Raw genomic sequence first — 21643 nt, 5'->3', positions numbered from 1 at the left:
ATGTCCATGTCCGGGGAGCTGATTCACGAATCACGCCTGGATCACTCTATAGCGATTCTGACGCATGCACAGACCATCTGTAGATGGTCTGCGTATGCTTAAAGAGCAGCAACCTTTTTTTTTTTTTTCTAACTTTTAACTTTTTTAACTTTTGCGAGCCCGTGGTTTTAACCCGCTTTAAACCAGTGGGTTAAAACCACGGGCTCGAACTGCGGGGAATGGCCGGGGCAGAAGCAGGGCAGGAGAGTCGTGGCAGAAGCAAGGCAGAGAGAGCAAGAGAGTCCAGGGCAGAGAGCGCTGGAGAGTCGAGGCAGAAGTAGGGTAGCGCTCGGGGCAGAGAGCAGGAAAGTTGGGGCAGAGAGAGCAGGAGAGTCAGGGTAAAAGCACGGCGGTGCTCGGGGCAGAGAGAGCAGGAGAAGAGAGCTGGAAAGTCGGGGCAGACAGCAGGAAAGTCAGGGCAGAGCGCAGGAGATGCAGTCGGAAAGCAGTGAACGACTGGTCCCCAGCAGTCGCTTGTTTGTTGATCGGCCAGCCCAGTCGGTGTTGCAGTTTTTGGTTAGTGAATCACTGCCTGCCTACATTTGAATGCCGTTCCCCCTCATTTGCATGCGCTCATCGGAGGATGATCGGGACAGAAGTTAGTAAATTGAGTCGGAGGGAAATTGGGTCGCAAAGGGCCCTCAGAGCAGTTATACATCTAACTCAGGGGTAGGGAACTCCGGTCCTCGAGAGCCGTATTCCAGTCGGGTTTTCAGGATTTCCCCAATGAATATGCATGAGATCTATTTGCATGCACTGCTTTCAATGCATATTCATTGAGGAAATCCTGAAAACCCGACTGGAATACGGCTCTCGAGGACCGGAGTTCCCTACCCCTGATCTAACTGCTCAGTAGTACCAATTAACACAAATTATAGCCAATTAGTTGATAACACTAATTAGCAGCTAATTATTAAATTAAGCAACGTTCTCATTACAAGCGTGTTCCATATTCATGAATTTGTTTATTCACACAAATACAGCGTAACCCGTTTTCCGCTATTCACAGGGCATTTTCACTTATTCACAGTTATGCAGCAGTGTGTGTTCCATGAGGATGAAGATATTTATAGAGCTGCGCATGTGTGTTAGACCAAAATTTGGTTTTTACCCAAAAAAAGTGTGTATAAAATACATTTATAAAACGCAGAATACAATAAGAGTGTGGCGCAGTGATTAGAGCTACAGCCTCAGCACCCTGAGGTTGTGAATTCAAACCCCGCGCTGCACCCTGTGACCTTGGGTAAGTCACTTAATCCTCCACTACGCCCGGTACATTAGACAGATTGTGAGCCCACCAGGACAGAGACGGAAAATGCTTGAAGGGTGAAGAAACTGCTTTGAGGGTGGCTGTAAAACTACAAAAAGGCGGTACACTTCCCCTCCCCATTCGCGGTTTCTGCACTCGCGATTTCACATAATCGTGATTTTTTTTCTGGGGAGGGGGAAAATTAAAAAAAAAAACATATTTTTTTTACCTCCCTGCCGCCTTCCCGGCCTTACCTGGTGGTCTAGCGGGCTTTCGGGGCAGGAGCGATCTTCCTACGCTCCTGCCCCGTGCAGATCGCCATGAGGAAATGGCTGTCGGAAGATCGCTCCTGCCCCGAAAGCCCTCTAGACCACCAGGTAAGGCCGGGAAGGCGGCAGGGAGGTGGGGTGGGTCAGAGCCAGATAATCACGGTTTATCGCCATTCGCGGTCCGGCTCTGCCCGTATCCCTCGCGAATAACGAGGGAGAAGTGTATACAAGTCCCAATTCCTTTCCCTTCTTTACAAGAAAGGCACATGAAATGAAGACTTTATGGTATTAGGCAGCAAAAAAATGTACACTGGGTCGCACGTGAACCTAATCCCCTTTTCCCCATAGGATCAATGGTTCTGTATTCGCATTTTTGGAATTCACAGGGCTTTCTAGGAATCTAACCCCAGTGACTAGCGAGAACACACACTGTCTTCTATAACTTGTGTATACTACTTTGCACACTAAGCACGAAACTGTGCATTCAAGTTTAAAGGATTAGGGGGTTAGTACCGGATAATGCCTGCTGAAAATCTCTCTAGACCACCCAATTGCTACATAGATAGGACAAGATTCAGTACATTGTGCCCATATGTGGGCTCCTAAGAAAATGCACACTCAGGAGCTGATTCTATAAAGGGCGCCTAAAATTAGGCACCTCTTAGATGCCTAACTTACCCCCTCTCCCCCTTTTACAAAACCACACAAAAGGTTTTTAGCGCCAGCCGTTGCGTTGAATGCTCTGCGCTGCTCTGATACTCATAGGAACTTTATGACTGTCGGGCGGGGGGGAGGGGTGTTAATTGGCAAAATACCATTAATAGCCTCAGCAATTGCAGAAAAAAAATTAATTGGGATTCTATAAAAGATAGGCGACTATCACATGGCGCTTAGTGGCATCTAACGCCTAAGCGGAAATTTCTACAGGTGGAGCATGAGTTAGGCGCTTGAAGCACGATTCTCCAAAAGCTTAGGTGCCTAAAAGGTAGGCCTTCCAAACCCTTGCCTACGTTTCAGGCGCTTAAGTTTTTACACAGGCAGCGGCCTACGCTAAAAACCGCTTCCGCGGTTTTGTAAAAGGGGGAGTTAAATAGCAGCCTCACCCTTACTGTCAACCAACGTAACTTAAGATAACAATCAGTCACAAGATCGCATTTCTTCAACGAAAAATATCAAATGCAGCGCGGTATTTTGAACAGTTTGTAGTCGCGTTATCAACTGCTGCGAACAGCCTAAATATATTAATTACAAATAATTGAAGCTGCTTAACCTTTTCCTATCGTAGTAAATTTTATGTTACGCTGGTTCCAATCGTAATTATCGCTACTGCCCGCTACATTTTCTGCATCAAAGTCCGAATCATTATCCAACTGAGACTCCGAACTACTTGGTAATAAATAGATGGGACAAATGATAGATAGAAGGTGTACTGTATGTCCCATGCCATGGGACATACGATGGCAACAACATTTTTGGAATGTCCCGTCATCCAGGACACACAATAAGAAAAAGGTTAAAACTGATGCTTGCACCAGTAATCTAAAATGAAACCATGGGAAATAACCCCGAGTAGCATGAAGCTTTTCGACTTCCACGTGACCTCTCAACCATATTTTCATATCAGTCCCAAACATAACCAAAATACATCCCATTAGCTGCAATCATGTGTCTGCTTCAGGGTTCCAACAAAAACAGGGCAAAGCCAATGCTGTTCTGGATACTGGTCTTTTAAATGAAGAGGTTTGTACATGAATCCGGGGGACGGGAGGAAGGGAAATCAAAGCAGAAAGACTGCTTTCATATAAGCCATTAACCAAATCGCAGAGATACTTGTGGGACGATACATAATATGTCTTTTCTTAACAGCAAAATGCACTGCTGCAAGTGTACCATCAAACGTCTTCACTCTTGCCCCCAAAACTCTGAATTTTGCCTCACAAAGCAACCCAATGCATTTCCTCGGTTTGATTGCAAAGGTTTGATTGTGTGGTTGGCGGGGGAGGGGGAGAAGGGAGGAGCCCAAACCACTACTTTGTTTTCATAAGAGCTGCTGGGCTCTGCAGTAATATTTTAAGTTAGTGAATTCATTTTTTTTTTTTTTTAACTCAATGCACAATGGCTACAAAAACAGAGAGAATTCCTGTCGTCTTCTGCAATGCTTTTCCAAGAAACTGGTTATCAGAACAGCTAAGATCCTCACGGGTGCAATTAGAAACACTACATTCAACAGCAAATGCTTAGTTAGTTGAGTAACGGTACGATACAGGGCTACAGTAAAGCAGGTCATTACTGTTGAGTGTCTTTTAAACTAGTCCATTAAGCTACCAATGACCCCTGTTAAGGGTCCTTTAGGGGCTCCTTTTACAAAGGTGCGCTAGTGTTTTTAACGCACGCACCGAATTAGCGCGCGCTAGCCGAAAATCTACCACCTGCTCAAAAGGAGGTGATAGCGGTTAGCGCGTGCGGCAATTTAGAAACATAGAAGATGACGGCAGAAAAGGGCTACAGCCCATCAAGTCTGCCCACTCTGCTTACCCACCCCCTCTCTATGCCCTAATGACTCAATTTCCTTATCTTGACCCTCGTAGGGATCCCACATGGGTATCCCATTTATTCTTAAAGTCTGGCACGCTGTCTGCCTCGATCACCTGCACTGGAAGCTTGTTCCAATGATCAACCACTCTCTCTGTGAAGAAATACTTTCTGGTGTCGCCATAAAATTTTCCGCCCCTGAGCTTGAGCGGCTGCCCTCTCGTGGCCGAGGGTCCCTTAAGAAAGAAAATATCAGCTTCCACTTCGACCGTCCTGTGAGGTACTTAAATGTTTCGATCATGTCTCCCCTCTCCCTACGTTCCTCGAGAGTGTAGAGCTGCAATTTGTTCAGTCTCTCTTCGTACGAGAGACCCTTGAGCCCTGAGATCATCCTGGTGGCCGTCCGCTGAACCGATTCAATTCTGTGCACATCTTTACTGTAATGTGGCCTCCAGAATTGCACTATTCCGCGCGTTAAGGCCCTAGCGTAAAAGGAGCCCTAAGCTGCAGTAAAAAGTGGCCTTAGCGCACATTTATGCGAGTCTTTGCTGTGCGCTAAGACCATTTTCACCACAGTCAAAAACAAACAATTTTCTATTTTTTTTTTTGCATGAAAGACCTTGCGCTAATGTTGCCATTCTCATGTGGCCATTTTTAAAAAATGACCACTTGAGCACTGAGGGCTCCTTTTACTAAGGTGCGCGAGCAGTTTTAGCGCGTGCCACATGCTAATGCCTCCATAGAGAATGCTAATGCCTCCATAGAGCGCACGCCACATGCTAATGCCACATGCACTGCTGCGCGCGCTACAAGCTAATGCCTCCATAGAGCTTGCGTTAGCATTTTTCATGTAGCGCGGGGTTAGCGCGCGCTAAAGACGCTAGCGCACCTTAGTAAAAGGAGCCCTTAGATTCTGTAAACGGCGCCTAAATGTCTTCTGTTCTGCTGATTGTTTTTTTTTAAAGTCTGATGATTTGTAATATTTGAAACAGCTATGTTTTGTTTCATATTTTATGTTTATTATTGTGTAAACCGTATAGGTAATATGCGGTATATAAATTCTTAAATAAAAAAAAAATAAATCTGCCGGTACCTAGAAAAATGGTGCCAGCCATGTGCCAATTATGCTTAGGCGCTGTTTACAAAATCACACTTAGCAGCACCTATGTAAAAGCATAGGTGCTGGAAACGTAGGCGAGGTGCCTAAGTTTTTGGAGAATTGCACTTACCTTTTATAGAATCAGGTAGGCATCTATTGCCCAATTTTTCTTTATTTTTTTCATTTATTGAGTCTATTATTGCCAATTAAGTTAGGCGCCTAACAGAGAGTATGTAGTATGGAAAAACAATTCATATTCTAGTACCTGGAGATCATTCTGCGGTGTCCCTCAAAGATCCCCTGTATTGCCAATCTTCTTCATAAGCTCTCTAGGTAACTGCAACTTCGAAAGCGACAAACACCTCCTGACATCCTGTATTCTGCACTAGATATGCCATGCCAACTCAACGGATGCGATAACTCATATTTTCTCTGAACACCAATTCACAACTGCCAGAATCTTCAACACCTCCAAAATGATCCTCCCCTCGCCAAAAGGAGTCAAACACATGATTCAACTCATTATTCACCTAAATCACAACAAAAAACTGGAATAGCCTGGATACAAGATCAGAAGCCAACTACCTGTCAGGGCTTTAGAAGAAAATTGAATACATTCCTTTGCGGCAACCACCTTTCAACAGGATGACCCTTTGGACTTCCTAGGGTTATCCAGGCTCTGACTTTTACAATCCTACCTTTATTGGTTCTCCTTTAAGCCCCTCGCTTGCCTAGTCTCTTCTTAGTTTGTAAAATGTTGGAATGGCTTCTCCTGTAAGTTCATGTTGTATGGTCTCTTGTCTAATCGTAAATCGCCTAGAACCTTTATAGGCACAGAGAGATCCACAAATCTCAGATTAGATTAGATAAATTTAGGTGTCCTTTAGAATCTGGCCCTTACTGCCACCCATTTTGTGAGTGCTAAGGGCTCACATAATAATAATAATTTTATTCTTTTATACCGCCATAACCAAAAGTTTACACTAAAAAGAGCTAGAGAATCAGCAAAATACAATACAGTAAAAAAGTACAAATATTTGTAAAATAGAATTTCAATAATAAAACTCACTAAGTAATAAACTTACCGAACAAAGTGGTCTTAATTAATTTCCAAAAACTGCAAAAGGATAACATAGCTTGCCGAATACATTTACCTAATCAAGATTGTTGCCTACCAGCTTGAAATGCTAGGGTCCTATCTAAGAAGGTCTTATATCTAGTTTCTTTTGATGGTCTATGCAACACAAAATGAGGAAAAAGGTAAACTGGAGACAATGCCGATATCAGCTTAAAGCAGATACAGGAAAATTTGAATAATACTCTTGCCTCAGTAACCCAGTTAGTCTGGTAATGTAAATGTGATTAATGCAAGAATGTCTACTGTCCACCCATCACCAGTAGAGTAAAACTAACCTTATTGTTCCGTTTAGGGGGGATTCTGAGGAGCCAATGGGGCGAAGCTACCATCTGTGGGATTATGACTGAACGCCTCTAAGTCAGAATCCCCCCTAAACGGAACGATAAGGTTAGTTTTACCCTACTGATGATGCGTCGTTGCGATAGTAATCCTGCTCAGTACATGAGGTACCGCAGGTTCAGACATTTAGACTGTCCACCCTTGACATGCCCCCTCAAAAAAAAAAAATTGTAAATATCTTTTAGCACACAATGAGCACATGCACAGTTTGGAGTTACCACAGAAAGCTGAGGTAAGAGTTACCATTTAATGCAGCTTAGTAAATGGGCCCCTTAATTAACCAATAAACCGAGCCATGGTGCGCCCTCACCTGGAGTACTGGATCCAGCACTGGTCACCGTACATGAAGAAGGACACGGTACTAGTCGAAAGGGTCCAGAGAAGAGCGACTAAAATGGTAAAGGGGCTGGAGGAGTTGCCGTATAGTGAGAGATTAGAGAAACTGGGCCTCTTCTCCCTTGAAAAGAGGAGAAGGAGAGAGGACATGATCGAAATATTCAAGATACTGAAGGGAATAGACTTAGTAGATAAAGACAGGTTGTTCACCCTCTCCAAGGTAGGGAGAACGAGAGGGCACTCTCTAAAGTTAAAAGGGGATAGATTCCGTACAAACCTAAGGAAGTTCTTCTTCACCCGGAGAATGGTGGAAAACTGGAACACTCTTCCGGAGGTTGTTATAGGGGAAAACACCCTCCAGGGATTCAAGACAAAGTTAGACAAGTTCCTGCTGAACCAGAACGTACGCAGGTGAGGCTAGACTCATTTAGAGCACTGATCTTTGACCTACGGGCTGCCGCGTGAGCGGACTGCTGGGCACGATGGACCACTGGTCTGACCCAGCAGCGGCAATTCTTATGTTCTTCTTAGAAATAAAACTGGGTCCCAGTCAAATAAGTCTCTTCCATTTTCCTTCCCATAATTTTGAGCAGCACAGGCTAGGGCAGAGGCTCTCAATCCAGTCCTGGCTCTTACCCAGCAAGTCTGATGTGCAGGATATCCACAATGAATATTCATAAGATAGATTTGCATACACCTTTTCTTACACAGACAACAGTGGCCCTGCAAGAAGTACAGACTAGCTCCTGACTGGCGATAAAGACCAGTTCCACTGAACCCTCATCAAGTGGCTATACTGCACAACAATCTCACTGCAGACAAGGATATCCACTATCCAAGGGCTGCTATTAAACAAAATTAAGCCCCATTAATCACTTTCAAAATGGCCATGAAGAGCACTGTGGCAGAATGGCTAGTGGCTGGCTGCAGGACCTCATACAAACGTGGCACAAACACACAGGTTGCAGGTAACAATCAAAACATTTTACTTCTTTTAATTAGAGTCTCTCTCTCAATATGTCACAGGAAATATTCTTAACAGGGCTGCCTCCTAGTAAGGCCCATACACAGTGGCCCCTGTCTTGCACCCCATCTGGGCATACATTAAATCAGGTACTCTCGGGGAACACTTCAAGGTTATCTCCTAAGTACCTTGGTAGTCTTCCTTACATGTATAATCAACGCTTGGAGGCTGAATTGAACATTTCCCTACTCCAGGGAAACACTTAGGCTCAGGCTACTCCTCTTCCCTGGTCCTGTAGCCTTCTCTGTTTCATTGCTGGGAGGTCCTTACTCAGAGCCACTCCCTTGGAGGCTTCTTGATTTGAGGCCTTCCCCTTGGAGACTTCTTCACTCAGGGTCACTTGGATGTGTCCTGCCAGAAGGCTTTTAACTCCTTGTTCTCTGCTTGAGTGCAACCCTCCTAGCCACTGAGCTGTTCCCTGCCTTAAGGTTGCTTGGTATCAACTTCAGTGAGAGAGTGTCCTTAAGGAAATTCTGAATTATACCACCTATTCCCTCACATTCCTTCCCCCCTCAGCTCATCTTTCCCAGATTGAGTGCCTGCTACTAACAGGGCCGCCTCAACTAAGAGGAAATGGCTTCCATGTACCAGGGTACCCAGGGTCCAAGACACCATCTTCAGGCCAATACCAGAAATCCACCCTGATCAGGCAATGCCCCCATTACCACTAGAGAGAAAGGGCACATAAACTGTGCAGCCACTGGACCCTGCCACACCAATGGCCTCAAGCAGGTTTCCATAGAAACATAATGGCAGATAAAAGCCAAATGGCCCATCTAGTCTGCCCATCCGCAGTAACCATTATCTCTTCCTCTCCCATGCCTTTTGAATTCAGACACAGTCTCTGTCTCCACCACCTCTTCCGGGAGACTGTTCCACACATCTACCACCCTTTCTGTAAAAAAGTATTTCTTTATTTTTTATATTTTCTTTATTTATTTATATACCACTTATATCCTACGTTTACATTCAAGTACTTTAGCATATTTCCCTATTTGTCTCGGCAGGCTCAAACTCTATCTAGTACACCTGGGGCAAATGGAGGGATTAAGTGACTTGCCCAGGGTCACAAGGAGCAGCGAGGGATTACTCCTGAGCCCATCACCTCTTAACTTTGTCCTATGCCTTCTCATTCCAGAGCTTCCTTTCAAATGAAAGAGACTCGACTCATGCGCCTTTAAATCATGTAGGTGTTCAAACATCTCTATCATATCTCCCCTCTCCTGCCTTTCCTCCAAAGTATACAAATTGAGATCTTTAAGTCTGTTCCCATACGCCTTATGACAAAGACCACACCCCATTTTAATAGCCTTCCTCTGGACCAACTCCATCCTTATTCTAAACGAGGTCTCACCAAAGTCTTAAACAGGGGCATCAATACCTCCTTTTTGCTAATGGCCATACCTCTTCCTATGCACCCAATCATCCTTCTAGCTTTCACCATCACCTTTTCAACCTGTTTGGCCACTTTAAGATCATCGCGTATAATCACACCAAGTCCCGCTTTTCTGTCATGCACATAAGTTCTTCACCCCCCTAAACTGTACCGTTCCTTTGGGTTTTTGCAGCCCAAATGCATGACCTTGCATTTCTTAACATTACATTTTAGCTGGCAAATTTCAGACCATTCTTCAAGCTTCGCTAGGTCTTTGTTGATGTTATTCACACCATCTGGGGTGTCTACTCTATTGCACATTTTGGTATCATCTGCAAAAAGGCAAATCTTACCTGAAAGCCCTTCAGCAATATCACATATAAAAATGTTAAAAAGAACAGAACCTTGAGGCACACCATTGGTAACATCCCTTTCCTCAGAGCGCTCTCCGTTGACTACTACCCTCTGTCGCCTTCCACTCAACCAGTTCTTGACCCAGTCCGTCACTTTGGGGCCCATCCCAAGAGCACTCAGTTTATTTATTAGACGTCTATGTGGTACACTGTCAAAGGTTTTGCTAAAATCTAAATACACCACATCTAGTGCACTCCCTCTATCCAATTCTCTGCTCACCCAGTCAAAGAAAGTGATCTGATTTGTCTGACAAGTCCTACATGTTGCCTCTGGCCCTGTAATCCACTGGATTCCAGAAACTTCATCATTCTCTGTTTTAAAAGCATTTCCATTATTTTGCTTACCACAGAAGTTAGACTTACCGGCCTGTAATTCCCTACTTCTTCCTTACTTTTACTTTTGTGGAGAGGGACCACATCCACCCTTCTCCGGTACCACTCCCGACTCTAGAAACTCATTGAAAAGGTCAGTCAGAACTTCTCTAAGGTCCTTCAGCACCCTCGGATGTACACCATCCAGCCCCATCGCTTTGTCTATCTTTAATTTAGCTAGCTCCTCATGAACACAACCCTCTGGAAATCGATCAGAGTTTACCACTCTATCATCCGTATTCACATTTGTCTTCTGCGGTCCCACTCCCGGATCTTCAGCCATGAACACAGAACAGAACTATTTAAGCAATTCAGTCTTTTCTTTATCAGTTTCTACTTATTCCTCCCCTTCACTTTTGAGTCTTACAATGCCACTTTTGCACTTTTTCCTATCAATGATATATCTAAAAAAAAATGTCTTGCCTTCCCGTTTTACCATGTCAGCTATTTTTTCTTCCATTTGTATCTTTGCTTTTCTGACTACTCAACCAGCCTCTCTTAATTTTTCCAGATATTTTTGCCTGTCTTCCTCTTTCTGCAATCTTTTGTAGTTTATGGAGGCTAGCCTCTTATTCCTTCCCTTCTCAGTTACTACTTTTGAGAACCAAAGTGGCCTTCTTTTCCTCTTACTTTTTACTTACTTGCCTCACAAAAAGATTTGTCACCCTTACAATAACTCCTTTCAGTTTTGTCCATTGCATTTCTACTCCTTCCAGACGTTCCCATCCAGACAATTCCTTGACGTAATTCCCCATCCATCACATCGCAGATGGCATATGAGGGGAAATGTCAAGGAAACAGAGGGGGAGAATGATCTGCTGAATCATCCAAATAAAGTTATTTTTTTATAGTCTAGAACCTTTACTTTTGAATGAGCCCTCTCTATACCCGTCTTAATATTAAACCGTATACTGCAGATTATCACCCACTGTAACATCAGAAACACTTTCCCCATTTGTAAGCACTAAGTCCAGTATGACCACATCTCACGTGGATTCCATTACCAACTGCTGGAACAGTTCTCCTTGTAGAGAATCCAGGATCTCCCTACTTCTAGAAGACCCTGCAATAGGGATACCCCAATCAACATCCGGCATGTTAAAATCACTTATTAGTAAAACTTCCCCTTTTTTAGATATATTCCCTGAATGTCTACTATTAAATCTCTGTCCACTTCTTCCGTTTGTGAGGAAGGCCTGCATATCACACCAATGTAAATATATTTACCATTCCCTTTTTCCAAATTGATCCACAGTGCCTCTTCCTTGCCCTGCAGATCCTGCTGGAGTCCAGGGCATTAAGTCAAAGAGGGAGGGGCTCCAAAGCCCACCAGCAGATCACATCTTGTCCAGCTTTAGGTAGACTTGGGGTCTCCTGCAACATGGGGGCCTAGGGCAATTGCCCTGTTTGTACTTCCCCCCCACACATCACCCTAATGGCAGCTATGTGCACAGCTCCCTTATAGAATATTAGTGTAAGTCTGCCTAACCTTAGGTGGGAAGAGTTACCCTAGCTCATGACTGGGGTAAATGCTCATGCCGAACTGCAATCACCATTTAAATCCCAGCCGTACAACAAATCTTCTAATACAAACAATTCCAAAACACTTATCTTAATTTTTCAATAACTTTATTTCTACTAATTGAAGGACCATCAGAGACACATCTTTCCAGTCAGCAGTATATGCACTGCCTGCTAATCACCTTTCCTCGTCATCATTCCCAGCAGCTCTACCACTAGGCCACTCCTGCTAGTACAGTCCATTCTCGTTATTCACAGGAGTATGGGTAGAAAAAAAAAAAAGCTTTAAAGCCCTCAGATATTGAAATCTGCTAACAGAACTGAGAATTCTTCTCTTGTGCTGTTTATTCTCATGAGGAAACAATTTGTTTTTTTAAAAAATAAGATTTATTGAGCTTTGCTAGCCTACACTTTGCGGTGCAGCATGAAATTATTAATTTTGGCTAGATTTAACAATTATAAAATATAAAATCATTGCCTGAATCAAGATATGGTTAATTTTGGCTGGATTTAGAAATATAAAATATTGCTTGAAATAAAGTGTGCTCCAGCTGGCCATCTGCCTTCAAAAGGTGTTGAGCCTCTGTTCAGTGAACACAAAGGGATGGCTAGGTGTACCCCAATATTCAGAACTTTTCTCTGCAAAATCTGCAAACTACCCCAGTCTGCATGGACAGTGCTTAGTAATCAGAGGTTTGGGATTCTCTTTAACCTTATCAGAAAATGCTCACAAACTGCAAAATCGCAAATAACGAAACGCTGAGTTTATGGGAAAATAGGGTTAGGTTTCTAAATGGAACAGCACTTGGAGCAGCTGTAATGCACTTTCCAGAAGCTTGGGGGCCATACCTGGAAACAAACGTCTGAACACAAGGTGAAAGTGAAATCAAAGTAAACTATTTTTTGTTTTTTTTAAGAGCTGGTCCATGAAAATGCGAACACAGCAACACGAGTGAGGAATATTGGTAGCAACTGATGCAAGCGCGGATATGTGAAATCTCACATTGGAAGCACGCGAATAACGAGAACAGGCTGCATTCTATATGCCATGCCCCACCCAGGTCCACACCCTCTTAAAGCTGCCCTGTCTGGAATCTGAGCTTGTAAATTATAGAGTAGAGAATGACACGGTGACAAAATTTATCACCGTTCCTGTCCCCGCGGATAACCACGGGAAACCATCTTCATGTCATTCTTTAAGGAGAGAGGGAAGAATCAGAGTATAATTGGGCACAACCACTGACCCGTAAGCTTTGCTAAGAAGAATGCTGGTGTAGAAGGATTAAAGTTGAGATAGACACTACAGAATGACAGTCTCTGGTATCCAGAGCAGATATTGTGATGTCATAATGCCTCATTCCACCAGTGCCTAAGAGCCAATCACATCAGTGATGTCACAATGGCTTCATTATCCTTGGCTCACATAAGAATCAGAGTATGAATGGCCACAACTTCTGACCCGCAAGCTTTGCTTTGAAGAACGCTGGTGTAGAAGGACTGAGGTTGAAATAGACACTAGAAAATGACATGGGATTATTTCCCGCGGTTATCCGTGGGGACAGGGATGGTGATGAATTTTGTCACCGTGTCATTCTCTATTATAACCAGCTAAGGGCACTTAAGCCTGTAACTGCAAACTGGTGCCAATTAAAAACACACTACTGACCTTATTGTGTAACTTACACGTGGACATTTACATGCTAGTTGCATATCTGACCACACAGCTTTCTAGAATGAGGTGGGATGTAGGGCAGGCAATTCTATAAAAGCTGATTTCCCTGTGAAAATGCTTTTCAAAATTACCCTCATAAATAGTGCAGACTGTGCTTACAATTAAAAAGCTTTAAACTGTGGGGGCTGGAAAGCCAATATGACCAATCTGGGATGGGAAACTGTTTTCAGACAAAACTTTAGATGCTCTAACATTAATGCCCTAAAAAAAAAAAACTTAAGAGGAAATGACTAACATTCCTTCACAGTGAAGCAGCTTCTCCACTGCTTACCAATCACTGAAACGACACCCCGAGGGAATAAAAAGAAATTATTAAACTGGAGGTTTAATAGAATTGAAACAGGAGAGATTTTTTTTTAAAGAAATAATCTCATTTACAGGATGTTGCTTCTTGGCATAACTGTAGCATACCTCTCAGATTTTATTTGCTTTTCATTTTAACTATGATAGTACAGCTAATTGTTAAAGAAACAACCTTTAACTTACATTTAAAAAATCTATCCTGTCCTGAAAGCATCCAGGCAACTGCAGAAGAGACTTATATAATCTTGAAACCTTGGATATCAGTACTGATCCAATTTATGGAATCACAACCTGGATAGTATCCAGTTTTTAATCTACCTGAAGTTTCTGGGGAAAAAATAGGGTAAGCAGAAGATATCTGACATGATATGGATGAAAACCAGGAAGGAATCGGTGACAGTTTTGATAGCAGCATAACCAGAGGACACTAAAATGCAACACCCGTCTGAAAACATCATACATTATGAAAAAGCAAATCATTCTCCCCCCTCTAGTTTCTTGACGATTTCCCCTCATATGCCATCTGCGATGCGAGCAATGGAATCGAGTTTAACTTAACCCCCTTTAAGATTTGATCTTACTCAATCCATTGACTGGCAAGAAAACCAGTGATTGGCCGAGAAACACAAGAACTAATAATGTTCAATTAATACAAATATTAACATCTATAAGCAAATTTATATTTTGGGAAGTTTTCGCCTGTTGGATACTGAAACATTAAAGATGCATAACAAGGACTCCAGAGCAGTGGTCTCAAACTCGCGGCCCGGGGGCCACATGCGGCCCACCAGGTACTACTATTTTGAGGCCCTTGGTATATTTATCATAATCACAAAAGTAAAATAAAACAGTTTCTTGATCATATGTCTCTTTAGCTATAAATTACAATATTATTATTAAAACTTAGCCAAAAGGAAAGAATTAAACTATAAAGAGTTTTACCTCATGCAAAATTGTCATTTCTTTAATAAGACGTTAACTATTTTTTTTCTGCGGCCCTCCAAGTACCGCCAAATCCAAAATGTGGCCCTGCAAAGGGTTTGAGTTTGAGACTAGAGAATGACACGGTGACAAAATTCATCACCGTCCCCGCGGATAACCGCGGTAAACTATCTTCATGTCATTCTTTAAGGAGAGAGGGAAAAATCAGAGTATGAATGGCCACAACCACTGACCCTCAGTGATGAATTTTGTCATCGTGTCATTCTCTATTTGAGACCACTGCTCCAGAGAGAATTTATGTCATATGGGGAGGGGGGAGAGCTGCCAATTCTTCACAAAACACTGAATAAAATAGTCAGTTATTAGTCGACATAAAATGGAAACTTATGTACGGGAAGAAGTTGAGCAAAGTCGTATTCAATAAATAACCAGACATTCGTAAAGTTTCCAAACACATTGTCCAGAGGTACAAATAACACATTTCCTGTAAATGCCAAAGATCCACCCAGCACAGCATTTAAGAGACTAACGTAACCAGAATTCCCTCTACCCATAAAGGCATCCTAATGTCCTTTCCCCACAGACGGAGTTATAAACGGTAACTCATCCTCCTGCCAAAATGCCATTCCGGAGCTGAGCGACGCCTAAGAGCAAGGCGACCCAAAACCAGACACGATCCCAGGTTTTTGTTTAACAGGAAAATAACATCCTACCGCGCCGATCGTGGCTTCAAAGCCACCGAAATGGTCATTCACTCTCGCTGACAAATCCATGCTCAGGCCATGCACCTTCCTCTGCAATGTTGCCACCCCCCGCCCCCCCAAGGCAGGTACCCGAGAGGAGAACAGCGCGCGTCCCGGGCAAGAGTTACGGGAGTTGCGCCGGCGGCTACTGGGCTGCAGCTTCCCCAGCGCTTCTCTCCCATCGCAGCCCGCGATCCAGCCCATCTTTCACTCTCGCAACTGTCTTCATGTGCAAAAAAACCCCCCCCAAAACCAAAACCCCACCACAAAGCCCCCTCTTTCGGGTCAGCGTGAGAAGTAAAAAAAACACCCGCTGCCCGGGCACTGCTAAATCCACAGCTCGTAATTCCGCTGTCGTTTAAAACAGATCTTACTGTACCTCGCACGGAGCTCGGAAGCCTCGGACCGCACACATTGAAACTCTTTCCCCCTCTGTCTGCCGCTACTCTGTCAAAAAAAACCAAAAAAACCCAGCTCCCCGCCAGCCCCCAACCCAGCGCGACTCCCCGCGCCCCCTGGCGGCAGCACAAAGCTAGAGAGACCGAAGGGGGGGAGGGGTGCAGAGGATGGGCCGTACCAAGCGTTCCGAAGGAGGGAAACAGCAACCCACCTAAGGCGAGAGTTGGAGATTTCACAGGATTATCCTTGCAATTGCTTTGTCGGTCAGGGCTCGTTCGGTGGCGTTCCCGCTCGCAGAGCCAAACGGTCCTACAATCCAAGGATAAAACAATGGAAAGAAACGGTTTTCCTGCTCTCCCTTCATAGTTAGTAGAGGCTGGAGTGGCGCGCGGATATTAATCTCCAGGGACGGCGCTTTGGACTTTACTGCCGTGTATGAATTGTGTGGTGGGAGCTGTTTGTATGGCGGTCTCCAGCTTTTCAGGCTGCTTTATTGCTATCTCACTGGCATAATGTTTGAAAACTGCCCCCCCCCCTTTTTTTTTTTTTTTCGCCTGTGTGTAAATTCCAGGAGCAAAGCTTAAATTGTAGAGTGCTTTTACATGCAGATCATGTCCTGCACGTGGTTTCCTTTTTGGAATGCTATGTGAGCCCTGGGATTAACGCTGGCTCTGAAGAGATTTCCTGATTGGGCGGTGTTTTGTGTTGGTTTTTTTTTCGTCTTTAGAGAAGCTGATTCGCCTGCGTTTGTTTTCAAACGAATGTTGTGAGAGGCAGGAGAAATCCTTTTGAAAACATTAGCCAAGCGTTTTGTCTAATCTAAGCAGCAGGTTAAGAACTAGGGAAGTTATGGTTGACATCCTTGTGACCTTGGGCAAGTCACTTCACTTTCTGTTGTCTCGGGTACAAAATTGGAGTAAGATTTTTCTGGTTCAGAATTAGATCATGGTACAATGTATCATAGAGGCTGGTTTTTAAATGGAGTTATACGTTCACTATTAAGACACGAGTTGGGAATTTTGTCCGTTATACAGTGCTCCATGCTGAAGCTGTATTAATGGCCCAATACTATCCATATAGTAAAAGGACAGAAGGGGGAGAACTGTAAAAATTATCTAGATAGTGGCAATATTCAGCTGCTATCCAAATAAGTTAGGGGGGTAATTCTGTCATGTGTTAGGTGTCCTGGTAACATACACTGAGCACCAATTCTATAATGGCAGTTATGGGCACAAATGCAATTGTAAACCCGAATTTGTGTGTAGAAAGTTAGGCACACTCATTCCAAGTCAGTGGCAGGTCTAATTGGGTATATGCTACAAACATGCATAAGGGAGACCTGTCCAGGCCATGCTCCACCCATTGTATACACTCGTGCACTTTTATGCACATGCACTTAGAATATAGTGTGTAGTGCACATATGTTAAGGATGGCAACCGGGTTGATCCAGGCTTGGGTTTACACCAGTGCATGCTGGGACTTGTAGTCTTGCTTTTCTTATGGACTGCAATGGGGAAATCACAATTGCAAGGCCTTGCATGCAACAGGGTAAAACCACGACTGGATCAACCCTGTCCTGCTAATCTAGATCTAGTGCTAATTATCTGGGAACTTTGTGTGTGTGAAACTAATCATGCGCATTTACAGAATTGTCCTTCGTGCACTTAATTTAAACTTGCTGACCACATTACAGATACTGTATATTTAATACATCTGACCTATAGTGGTACTGAACTTGTTTTCATTTTTAAGACTAGTCCCAGATTTTAAATTCATAGTTTTGCCACCCCCTCTCTTCCACCCCCTCCCCCCACACAGAAAACTGGGCTGTTAGTAAATCATCTTCATCAATAATAAAGAGGTGTTTTGTTTTTTTAATTGCATACGGAGAGGGTGGTTGATGCGTGGAATGCACTCCCGAGGGAGGTGGTGAAGAAGAAAATGGTGACAGTTCAAATAAGTGTGAGATGAACACAGAGGATCTCTAATTAGAAAATAATGGGTACACATTGAAGGAACTAAGGCCAGTACTGGGCAGTCTTGCACGGCCATGTCCCGTACATGGACATTTCGGTTGAGGATGGGCCGGGGAAGGGCTTTGATGGCTGGGTTGGTTAAGATGGGCTGGCGTGAACTTTGATGGAGACTCCAGTAGATGGAACCTAAGCGCACTATTAGACAGGGCTCTGGATCTGGCCCAGAAATATCTAAGAAAAAGGACCATTTAAGCTAAATTAATTTATGGAGCATGTATGGTTGGGCAGACTGGATGGACCACTCGTGTCTTTATCTGCTGTCATTTACTATGTTACTATGTATTAATGTATGGTAGTGAATTTAGTCCTTGTACATTAATGTAAGCCTTCTAGGTTCAGGGAAATACCTTATCGGATTTTGTGAGCTAAATCTAAAACACTCGCCTACTTATGTAAATCTTGTGTTAAGAATTTGCTAAGAAAACATTTACATAATGTCTGAAGTATGTTAAATATATATATATTTTAAATTTACCAGTTTTATTTGTTGAAAAGATTCCCTATTTGCACATTCATGAATCAAAGGGATATTATGCGGCTTGTCAGAAAAATGAAATCTTTCAGTTTTATTGGAATATATCTGGCACATATGTGAGTGACGGTATTTGAATCGGGGACCTAGTTATAAATATAATTTAGCCTTCGTGATCAACAAATATAAAACAAAATACGTTTAGCCTGCTAGTGGCACATGACGCAGGGATGAAGGGTGACTGATGGTTGTTGTTTTTGGAATTGGAATTAATGAGAAGAAATAAGATTAAAGCTGGAGTTCCCAAACTGTGGGTCATGACCCTAAATGAGGTTGCAAAGTCTGTGAATGAGGTCAAAGAAATAGGGCCACTCCTCTCCAGTCCTGCATTCCAACCTGCAGCTGGCATGGCAGAAAGCATGGGATCGGTGATCCAGTGTGCCTTCACGGTACAACACTCCCCCTTCCCCCATACCAATGCACAAGTTTCCAACTAGACTGGAATCCTGGGCAGAGGGCCAGGGCCTGTGGGTGTGCCCTGACTAACCGACTGCTACTGCTGCTGCCACTGTGCCCTTAATTTCAGCTGCATGAAATAAGGACAGAGGCTAGAGAGAGGTGGTGTGCTCATCATCTGAAGTTGTGTGTTTTCAAGTGCTAAAATAAGATCTTATTGGATAAAAGTTTGGGAAGTGCCGAGTCAGAGGAAAGTAAGCGACACAAAAACACAACCATGAATTAGTTCAGAAACCATTAAAATAGAGGCGTCAGGAAGACAAAAACTTCAAGCCCTTTTTTAGATATATAAAAGGAAGGAAACCAGCAAGAGAGGCGGTGGGCCCTCTCGACGATCAAGGAAGGAAAGGGGCAATTAAAGAGGACAAACAGGTTGCGGATAGGTTAAATTCATTTTTTGCCTCAGTCTTCACAAATGAGGACACTTCAATAATGCCAGACACAGGGAAGATATTCACCGGGGGCACAGAGGAAAGCCTAACAACAGTGAATGTGACGTTGGATATGATTTATTTTCAGATTGACAAACTAAAAAGTGACAAATCCCCTGGACCGGATGGAATTCACCCGAGAGTATTAAAGGAACTTAAGGAGGAAATTGGCGAACTACTACAAACCGTAGCTAACATGTCAATTAAAATTGGGCAAATACCAGAAGACTGGAGGATAGCAAATGTCATCCCAATTTTCAAAAAAGGATCAAGAGGGGATCCAGGAAACTACCGACATGTGAGCCTCACATCGGTTCCAGGGAAGATAATTGAAACACTAATTAAGGAGAACATTGTACAACACTTGGAGGACCACAATCTAATAAGGGCTAGTCAGCACGGCTTCAGGAAAGGGAAATCATGTCTGACAAATTTACTACAATTCTTTGAGAAAGTGAACAAACAAATGGATGGTGGAGAACCAGTGGATATAATTTACTTGGACTTTCAGAAAGCGTTTGACAAAGTCCCTCATGCAAGGCTTATGAAGAAACTACTAAGCCATGGAATAGGAGGAGAAGTACACAGATGGATCGGCAAATGGCTTGAAAACAGAAGGCAAAGGGTTAGCATAAATGGGAAATTCTCGGACTGGGAGAAAGTGACCAGCGGCGTGCCTCAGGGCTCGGTACTTGGGCCTATCTTGTTCAATATTTTTATAAACGATCTGGAAGAGGAAACGACATGCAATATAATAAAGGTTGCTGATGATACAAAACTATGTCGGGGCGGTTGGCTCTCAAAAGGACTGTGAGGACCTCCAGAAAGATCTGAACCAGCTAGAAACGTGGGCGATAAAGTGGCAGATGAACTTTAACATAAACAAATGCAAGGTGATGCATCTGGGAAAGAAAAACAAGGAACATGAGTATAAGATGTTGGGGGTCAAGTTAGCAAAATGCGAACGGGAAAGGGATTCGGGGGTACTGATTGACAGTACCCTAAAGCCATCGGCACAATGTGCGGCGGCGGCGAAGAAAGCAAATAAGATGTTGGGCATAATTAAGAAGGGGATTACGAGTAGATCGGAAGATGTTATACTGCCACTTTATAGAACACTGGTCTCCATACCTTAAAAAGGATATAACTCTGCTGGAGAAAGTGCAGAGGCGAGCTACGAAACTTATTAAAGGAATGGAACATTTGAACTACAAAGATCGACTCAGGAAACTGGGACTGTTTACCCTTGAGAAGAGAAGACTCAGAGGGGATTTGATTGAGACTTTCAAAATATTAAAAGGATTTGATAAAATAGACCAAGAAGCAGCATTACTGACATTTTCACATGTGACACGGACAAGAGGTCATAGCCTGAAACTGAGTGGCAGCAGGTTCAGGACAAATGTCAGGAAATTTTATTTCACACAGCGCGTGGTGGATGCTTGGAATGCACTCCCGGAGGAGGTTGTGGAGGAGACTACTGTACTGGGATTCAAGCGCAAGTTGGATGCACACCTTCTTGCATATCATATTGAGGGATACGGTAAATCCGGGTCTCCATAAAGGAGTACCTAAATGGGCCGCCGCGTGTGCGGATCGCCGGACTAGATGGACCTCGGTTTGATCCGGTGAAGGCGTTTCTTATGTTCTCAAGGGCCGCAATCCAGTCGGGTTTTAAGGATTTCCCCAATGAATATGCACGAGATCTGTTGGCATACGATGAAAGCAGTACAGGCAAATAGATCTCGTGCATATTCATTGGGGAAATACTGAAAATCCGACTGGATTGCGGCCCTCAAGAAGGGACTTTGACACCCCTGTATTAAAACCTCTAATAGATAATTCTGATCACTTGGATATTGAAATGCATAGCTCTGGAGCCTGATTATATTGACCCGCCTTTCAAGAAGGCTAGTTAGTTCATCCTAATAGGAATTTTAAAGTGCAGCATGCCACATTTTCAGTCTGAAAGAACGTTTGCTATTTTAACTTTCTGGACTTCCTTAGTATCTGTTGCCAACTGGAGGAAAGAGGTCACAGTTCAGATCTTATTATGACTCACTTAAAAATGATCTTGGCACTAATGCCTGGCTACCAGCTGTGCACTGTGACTTTTCCGAGGGATTCTTTAGGCATTGTTTAAAGCATGATACATAAACAAAAAACTTGGGAACACAGTGTATAATACCACATGGGTGATACGTGGAATAAATGCAAAAAAAAAACCCTACCAAAACACTCACTATTGCACATATAATACCAACTTGCAGGTGTCAGTAGTGCTCAGAACCAATTCAGTGGTATAAAGATCACAAACGGGGTAAAACCCTGAAAAATTGTGCCTTTAGTATTCAGTGACTGC

At 43.4% G+C, this 21643-nt stretch overlaps 1 protein-coding gene across 1 annotated transcript in view; it reads right to left on the bottom strand.

The window, feature by feature from the left end:
* The window catches only part of FRMD6 (FERM domain containing 6), a 171822-nt gene extending 155965 nt beyond the window's left edge, over positions 1 to 15857 (bottom strand). The window contains 1 exon segment of the mRNA XM_033950666.1: positions 15806 to 15857. The gene's annotated coding sequence lies outside the window, so the exon portion shown is untranslated.
* Positions 15858 to 21643: the final 5786 nt, after the last annotated feature.

The sequence above is a fragment of the Geotrypetes seraphini genome, chromosome 7, assembly GCF_902459505.1.
Source record: "Geotrypetes seraphini chromosome 7, aGeoSer1.1, whole genome shotgun sequence".
Lineage (NCBI taxonomy): Eukaryota > Metazoa > Chordata > Amphibia > Gymnophiona > Dermophiidae > Geotrypetes > Geotrypetes seraphini.
The sequence above is the reverse complement of the archived record's forward strand: the minus strand, read 5'-3'. Positions and strand labels throughout refer to the sequence as shown.